We start from the raw sequence: 8,930 nt of genomic DNA, 5'->3' as shown, positions 1-8,930 counted from the left end.
TGACCTCAGGGTCCTGGGATTGAGTCCCACGTTGGACTCCCTGCTCAGCAGAGAGTCTGCTTCTCCCTCTCCCTTTGCCCCCCCCCCAATTCATGCTCTCTCTCTCTTTTTCACTCTTTCTCTCTCTTTCAAATAAATAAAATCTTTTAAAAAACATCTGAGTGGGACAAGAAGTCAGATCATTGCTGCCATACACTGAGCACTTTCTGTGAACAAGGTGATTTGTGCTAAGAGTTTTACCTACACCCTCTTAATGAATTGTATAACCATATTTGTCCTAGGTGTTATCACCTATATGAAAAACAAGGTGGAGAAAGGTTGGGTACATTTTCTAGGTCATTCAACTAACAAGTGAAGAAATTAAATTCGAACATACACTTAGCTAACTCAAGAGGGTGCTTTCAACCACTACACCACACTGCCTCCCCCTTAAAAAAATAAATGATAGGCCAGAATCACATGATACTAAGTAAAAGGAGGTCACAGAAAGTAGAGTTCCCGGTAGGCTAGACTAGCCACGGGCTATAGAGTAGAAGGGAGGCGTCCATAAAGAACATCTAATCCCAGATTTCTCAGACCTTTTTTTAAAAAAATGTGGTAAAAATCATATAACATAAACAAAATATGGAATGCTTCATGCAGTTGCATGGCATCCTTGCAAAGGAGCCATGCTAATCTTCCTAGCGTCATTTCAGCTTTAGTATATGTGCTGCTAAAGCAAGCACTCTCAAACTTTTTAACTTCCAACCCACAACGTGAAATGTAGTTTACATCATGACCCAGGAAACACATGCATAAATAACTGCAATGAAATTCTACTACACAATACTTGCCCTAATGTATGCAGTGCAGTCCATTTTTCTACTATGTTTTATATCTTTAAAATAATTCTGGTTATGGTCTATTAAATAGACTTTATGACCTAGAAATACTGGTCTAGGAACCTCAACAGATGGGATAATTGAGACCTAGAGATGCCTTGGGTACCTAGCACAATGTCTTGCAAACAGTAATTCTAAGTGTTTTTGTTTTCTTTCCTTAGGTGACTCAGCACACCCACACAGCACCTCAGTGGCAGAGCTGGGATGGAACCCAGATTTCCTGATTCCCAATCCAGAGTTTTTCTTTCAAGGAAAGTTTGTCAAAGAGGGACTCTCCCATGGCAGAGTTTCTTCACAGGTGTGGGTAGAAGTAGGAGGAAACAAACAGTGAAGTTGTGGAAGACTCACACTGCCCCACCCCCCAGTGGGCCTTGCCCAAGGTCACCGGGTGCTAGAATGAGCTAATATAGCTGTCTAATTCCAAATTTGAATGAGCTAATATAGCTGTCTAATTCCAAAACTGATGCTTTTCTCGGGTTCTCTATACTGGTTGCTCTGTGAAATCTGGGAGCTCTTTAACATGACTAATGTCCAGGCTACACTCAGATTGATTTCATCTGATTAGTTAAGGATGGGGTATGTTCTAAAAGCTCCTCAGGTAATTTTAATACACAGTGACCATCTCAATAAGAAGATATCCCTTAAAACTGTTCCTGCTTATTCTTTAAGCTCCTGCCAAAGTGCCTCCCTCCCGGCCTGATAGCATCCTGACTCAAATTCACAGTCAAAAGTAACTGCCTTTCTATTATTGTATTCATCCAGCCCTCCTAGAGCCTTTTATCCTGTGTTTATCCCCGGCCAGATGATGCACTTAGCGAGTGCGGAGCTTATGCCTTACTCATCTTCGTATCCAAGCATGCAATAAATATTTACAGAATGCCCTTTGCTCAGATGGTTCGTCTTCCTCAAACAACCCAGACCTCCAAACTCTACCGTGATTCAACTGTAACTCCTAATGAGGGTGATGGAAATTCTCCCCAGGATCAGTCCTACTAAGGACAAGAGGGACGCTCACTGTAGGAGCTGGAGACTCCTGACCAGGGAAGACAGCAGTCACTAAAGGCAGTGAGACTGCAGCATCTCTTCTTGTGTGTCTGGGCTTTCTCCCCCCATCTTCCTCCTGCAGTGTCTCCTCCAGCCTTTCAGATTTCTGACAAGGCAGTGCAGCCCAGTGTGCAGAACCCTGGACAGGAAGTGGGAAAGACGGACTTCCTGTCCTGGTCACGACCATCAGCGCGTTGTGCGGTAGAACTCACTTTTCCGTTTTGTTAGCTGAGAATGACAGCATTCCTAACTAAATTGTCACCCTCTGCTTCTGTCCCCTTGGGGATTATATAAGAACTCATATATGAAAACAAGCTTCGTTCGGGTCCTTGAGCTTTTCTGAGGACAGCTTTGTATAAATATAAGATACCTTTTGTTATTGTTTATAGCCCAAGGGATTTGCGGAAAGAAGTTGAGAGCCAGCGACGCTCTTTTTTATAGGCAGAAAATAGCTGCTGGAAAAACAACCTGGTGTGTAGAGCACAATGTTCTTATCGAACAGACAGAATTATCTTTCCCAGGCAGCCATGAACACAGAACACCTGGTGCACACGTTTCCTGCCCCTTCACATATTTTGAAAGAAAGGGACCTTTACCCTGACCTGTCAAGCAGTGATCTTCGTGAACTTCTGTCCACAGACTCTGCGACAGTTATCTTGGCTTGCTGCTGTGGACGTCAATGGTAAACATAGCTGACCGTCACTTATGGGGCATCTTCTCCAGATAGCACTCAGAACTTATCAGATCCACACATGTGCGGTTCTTTTTCCTTAAAATGCAGCCACTGGATGGGTGAAGAGTCAGGGGCTTCCTACCACATTCTCCCAGCCCTGTTTTGGGTGCTGCTGAGAAAAACGGGGACCTTAAAGACTTGATCCTGACCCAGTGATTGTTTAAAATCTTTGCGGAAAGAAAACAAAATAAACCCACTGAAAACATTTAGCGAAAGATACAAATCTATCCGTAATAAGATTCACTGTCTACCTTAAAGACTCAAAGGTGTTTAAAGAAGGTAGAAATCAGTATGGGAAAGCTTTATGAAGGACAAGGACACAATACACACAGGAGGTGCTCAATAATATTGGTTAAGTAAATAAAGGAAACTTGATATGGGAAGAGCATGTGAAATGGCAGACGAAGGAGCAAATAACCATGGCTGGAAAAGCCATGTTGCACAGTGGTTTAAGTATTGACTGTGGAGTGAGGTGGATTGACCTGGGTATGGCACACACCAGCTGCGTTTCGGAGCAGGTTAAGTAACATCCCTAGCTCTACTCTGCTCTTTCATGAGAAGTGAGTACTAACAACACCTCCAGCATAGATTTCAGGGAGAATTGAATGAGCTAATAGAGGCAAAGCTCCTACCACAACGTTGGGCATATAGTGACTGTTCAAACAGTATTTGTTCTTGCTGTCGTTGTTACTATAAGGGAAAATGTGAACAAGGGCGGGGATTACTTAGTCTATAATAAAATAATCAAAATAGTTGGTATTAAGTGTGATTCATGTGAATTTGAGCAGACAGAACCTGCCCCCATCAGCACTGTGAAGGAACGAAATATGTATTACCGCCTCAAGCTTGATTTCTTGCCTTGTCCTTATTTTAGCACCCTCCCCACCCCCACTGCCTCTGTATCCCCACCTTGCCGCAACGAGCTCACAATCCTCCTTCTTTGTCCTCCATCCCCACGGATCCCCTGCCTCCCCTCACCCAGGGCTGGATGAGAGCCTGGTGAATCATAAGGAAGGCGTCTGCAATAGTGGCCTTTCAGGCAACAAGGACAGAATAAGGGGTCTAGGGACAGAGATTCTCTTGGATATTTCTTGATCCTATCAATTCCTAGATAGATAGATAGATAGATAGATAGATAGATAGATATTCTATATATAGATAGCCAACCTCTCTCTAACATAAGAGGCACTCAGCAGGAGAATTTCAAGTCTTCTCCAGCCTTTGGAGTCTTCAACCCTTTGTTCCAGGTTGTTTAGATCCCAAAAGTTTGGTGCATAATAGATGCTTAAGAAATAGTTCTTGAGTGAATGAATGAGTTCTGTCTTCAATAATAGCATTTATTATGATGTATGCTAATTGTCCTACTTACTTCTTGGTTTCCTCCTCAGACTGTGAGCTTCTCAAAAGGGTGAAGTGAAGGGAAATTGTTTGTTTTGTATCTGTGTTCCCAGACTGTCACCCAGTGACTCATAAGATAGGCTTCAAGTAAAAGTTTGACAAATTAATGAATTTCTAATATATCTTTTTGCAAAAGTTATTTTTTCTCATTATGCATTCTTTATTTAATGATTAGGCTGTCCTCTCTTAGCACTGGGTTGAGAGAAGGGACAGGAAAGAGTACAGAGTCTTTTGTTATCTTACCTCTCCAGCATATAGCCAAAAAAATGAAAAGCAGGAGCAGGGGAAGCCTCTCTTAGGTTAGAGTCCTTGGAATCAGAGGCTGAGCTGGGGGCCTTGGGCAAATGCTCCCAGGAAGACTTGTAAGGGAGTGAGAGAAGCAAGACAGGGCACGTGAGAAGCAAAGTGAGGACATGGGTTCAGCTGTGGTCCAGCCTCAGCTCAATCCTATGGGAAGTTCTGGGACAAGGGTGGCCTCACAGAATTGTCCCACCTGGAGGCAAAGGGGCTGGGCTTTTATACTGCTTCATCAGTAGTTGTCAGCAAGTCACACCCAGAAGTCAGGGGACAACCTCCCAAGCAGTTCTGGGTGGATCAGCTCCAGAGGGCCAAGAGCAAGTCTTCAGTGATGGGTGTGGCTGTAAGCCATTGGTCACCAACACTCACAGCAGCTGAGTGACAAGAGAACTGGTCTGGTGAAAGAATCTGAACAGCGAAGCAAATGCCCTTACCACACCCCTAAAAATAAAGACAGTAGAAAGTGTTTACTCCTAGAAGGATTATCCAAGACTTTATTTAAAACCTGTCTACTCCTACTAGATCAACAAGTCTCTTTGGACTAGAGCCTCACTCCTTAACAGATGAGAAACAGCAAGAGAGAAGAGAGTGCAGAAACTCTTAAAGGTAAATACAACAATTGAGAAGTAAAAATCAAACAGGAACTCCAAAAAGCATAGCAGTCTGGAACCCTGGAGTATAAAACCCTAGAGGATTACAAATTAAAGTCCAAAAACACTGAGATTTACAATGATGCCCTAACTCGACAAGAAAAGGTTAAATAAGCTATGTTTGGCATTCTACCTTTAAGAACCCAGGGTGATATGCAACATAATTTTAGAAGATTTCATTTGAAACGTGGAAGCTGTAGGTATATGAACAATTACACAGACATTTTACTTTTGCAGAGTCTCTCCTTCCCTGCCAGCCCTAGATAAAGGAGGGGTCACTGAGTTAGACCTTGGAGAACGTCTGATCCCTAGGAACCTGTTGCAACTTCTCAGATGGTAGCATAATCTTAGCTTTTTTTTAAATGTTCTGACCATTCTGATTCCACCTAGCACAAGTGATGAAATAATCAGAGCTGACAGAAAGCTCTAATCACCATATGTATACATAGTCTGATAGAGAGAGCTCTAGCCTAGCAGCCAGAGTACAAATTCCTCCACTGTCTTTAACATCTGTGTGACCCTATGCAAGCCATTTATCTTCTCTGAGTCTCAGTGTCTTCATCTGAAGGGAAAAATTATCATATTATTATTAATATTTATTATATTACATATTCTACCAATATAATATACTATGTGTAATATTGTATTTATTATATTAACAATATTATTATTATTATTATTATGTCTCATCAGCCTGCTGTGAGGAGCAAATGAGATAATGCTTGTGTAGTTGCTTTATAAAGGGCAAAGAATAATTAAAGTGGGAGTGGAATATTTGGGAAAGTAACAATCATTTCATCCCTTTCTTTTTTTCAATGAACCCTTTGACAGTTTTTCTAAACCTCTAAAACTGGTGAGATAGACATGGATGCCATTTCCCAGATTTATGCTGACCCAGTTCACTGCCATCTGGTTTCCTCTGCTGCCCTCTCAGTAGCCAACCTGTACTCCTATTTCTTGCTCCTATTTCAGAATGACTGTCTTTGGAGAATGGGGTTTCTCAGGAAGGACATTGCACAATCAGAAATCGCTGATCTGCCAAGGCCGTAACATTTTTTTTCCTGGAGCCCTTTCAGGAATGTGTCACAGGAGGTGGGGGAGATGGGCCATGGAACAGAGAGTACTAGGCACCAGCAACCAGGTAATAAAATGTTTGAGCATTCCTTTTCAAAATCTAATGAAGACATCAATCTTCATTAAGTCAAAGAGTCTGGGGTCTACAGTAGTAAGATTTACTGAGCTGCATCCAATAGTGGGAGAAACAACGGCCGAAATGCAGGCCAGAGAGGGAGAGGCAGTAAATTCTAGAACTTGATGACATCTATTTTCAACAACTGTTGAGTTTGCCAATAGCTATTATCCCTAAACATGAGCCTCAAGCTCACTGGTGTGCCAGAGCCAGCTTGCACCAACTCAAGAGAGCCAATTACTCATGGCTCTTCCCAACTCCATGCTCAGTGATGTCATGTTGGTAGCCTGCAATCCGCCATGGTGTCAGTATTTACCATGGAGATCAGCAGGTGCCACAAATAGGGGTTTTTTTCCTTCCAGAGAGCCAGCTTACCAGCACACCACTGCTTAAGCTTGCATCCAAATGTCAACAAGATGTGTGGAACCATGAAATGGCTTTCAGAAGAGCAGTGTTGTTCGTGAATATCCACAAGAACCACTGAAAAAAATAGTTTATGTGTGTATAAATATCAGAAATCCTTTGCTTTGGGGCACCTGGGTGGCTCAGTTGTTGAGTGTCTGCCTTCGGCTCAGGGCGTGATCCCGGCGTTATGGGATCGAGCCCCACATCAGGCTCCTCCGCTATGAGCCTGCTTCTTCCTCTCCCACTCCCCCTGCTTGTGTTCCCTCTCTCGCTGGCTGTCTCTATCTCTGTCAAATAAATAAAAAAATTCTTAAAAAAAAAAAGAAAAAAAAATCCTTTGCTTTTATATTCCAAATTCACCTTCCTCATATAGCCTCTTTTTTCTTTGAGGCTGAATGTGGAGAGCTGCTGCTACTGAACTGAGAAAAACCTGAGTCAGTGTTATATCCTTGGCATTGTCAACAGGATTGTTTTTCTCATGAGTGTTTCCCAAGCTCTGCCCTCCACTGGTACAGAGGATGCCTATGGAAAGCAAGTTTTCTTCAAGGAGTATACCCTCAGAGCTTGAGGTATCTGTAGAAAAGTAGCAGCAAGATGCTGCTCTCTGCTTGGGGGAATTTTGCCAAACAGATTTCATATAGCTGAAAGGAGCCAACTTTCGTAGGAGAACATAATTCTCTTCTTTCTTTTCATACTCAACTGTAGGATTAATAAAGAATAAAGGGGAATAAAAATACAAACATACACAATATTCACCACCACAGAACTTTCTTTCACTAATGTCTTTGTGGCTATAGCTAATGATTTTCACCACTGTTTCCCATAACTTACCTAGAAGCTAGAAGGAAAGGGGATGGGGAAGAAAAATTGGCATTTATAGAGCACTATCTTTGTATGAGGTACTAGAGTGTCTTATTTAATTACCGCAGTGACCACGCAAAGAAGGTACTGTTACTTCTATTTTCTCAGAGGAGGAAAGGCAAGCATTACCTAAGGCTAGCCAGCTAATGGGGTTTTGGAACTGGAATTTGAATACAGGTCTCTGACCAGATTTTTTGTGCTCAAAATTTTATCTTTTGATTTTGTGCCTTTTCTACTACTTTATTGACTTATGGCAAAAACAAAGCCCAGTTGTGGACCCAGTTCTGGACACATGGGTGCAGGCTGAGTCTGCTCCCTCGGCGCTGGCCTTCCACAAAGATACACATTGGATTGTCTAATTGGATTGGAATGTGTAAAGATACACATTGGATTTTTCTAGAGAAAGCTCAGAGTCTTCCTGGATACAGGACTTGCAATTTCTTAGGGGCAGTTTTGAGATAAACACCAAGTCTCTGTTGTCATGCCCTTTTAAAGATGTAAAATAGGAAAAGAGCACAGAAATCAGAAGTGAATCTTAGACAAGGATTTTTTTAAGTACCCTTGTTTTAACAGCCTAATCCAACTGCTACTAACAGAGGCTCAAATTGCCACCTGTGTTGTTTAAAGAAAGAAAGGAAAGATTGTCTTTTCCAGTAATCTCATACTGGGAGAAATACATAATGGTTTTACCTGTAAATTTCACAGTAGCAGTCACATTTTGGGTGACTATGTCATATCTCAGCCTAAGGAATGTGACACATGCCCTTTGGTTTCCTAGGATAAACCTAACAAAATCTTATTTTTTCAAGTTTCAGTGATAAAGATATTACTGATACTCATACTTTACTTTCAGAGTTTACCAACTCACGCCAACTCAGAGAGGTTAGCAGAATTATTTATTTGATTTTGGATGAAGTGGTGGAGAGACATTGCATTTCTGCACATGATCCCTTTACACACTCAAAAACAATCACTTATGTTCCTTCCAAATCATTTTTTCTCCTGGGCAGTAACTTCATTTAATAGACTTTTTAAATTTGTGATTGTGTAAGTAATAGATATTCAAAGGTTAAACAATGAAAAAGTCTAATGTAAAATGATGAAGTATAGCATGTTACTGTAATTTTAACTTTAATTATTAATTTTTAGAGGGGGGAGGGGCGGAGGGAGGGGAGAGAGAGGATCTTAAGCTCTCTCACAACCCTGAGATCATTACCTGAGCTAAAATGAAGAGTCAGGCACTTAACCAACTGAGCCACCCAGGTACCCCTAGGATGTTACCCTAATTTTTAAAGTGCATACTTTAGGAATCTAGCATTGGTACCCAAATATTTTTAGTAAATATAAAAATCTCATATAAAATTTTTGTAAAATATTTTATAAATATGCCAATGTGAAAGCCTAAAGTCTAGCAGGAGAGAAAGAGAGAGAGCGAGAGAGAGAACATGTATGTGAGTTAAGTCTTCAACACT

At 41.5% G+C, this 8,930-nt stretch overlaps 1 non-coding gene across 1 annotated transcript; it reads right to left on the bottom strand.

The window, feature by feature from the left end:
• Nucleotides 1–618: 618 nt before the first annotated feature.
• Nucleotides 619–725, bottom strand: LOC121101562. Its single transcript, XR_005833557.1, has one exon. It is a non-coding gene; the product is annotated as a U6 spliceosomal RNA (small nuclear RNA).
• Between the last annotated feature and the right edge of the window lie 8,205 nt (nucleotides 726–8,930).

The sequence above is a fragment of the Ursus maritimus genome, unplaced genomic scaffold, assembly GCF_017311325.1.
Source record: "Ursus maritimus isolate PB19 unplaced genomic scaffold, ASM1731132v1 scaffold_8, whole genome shotgun sequence".
In the NCBI taxonomy this organism is placed as follows: Eukaryota; Metazoa; Chordata; class Mammalia; order Carnivora; family Ursidae; genus Ursus; species Ursus maritimus.
Note: the sequence above shows the minus strand (reverse complement) of the source record. Positions and strands in the feature narration are given on the sequence as shown.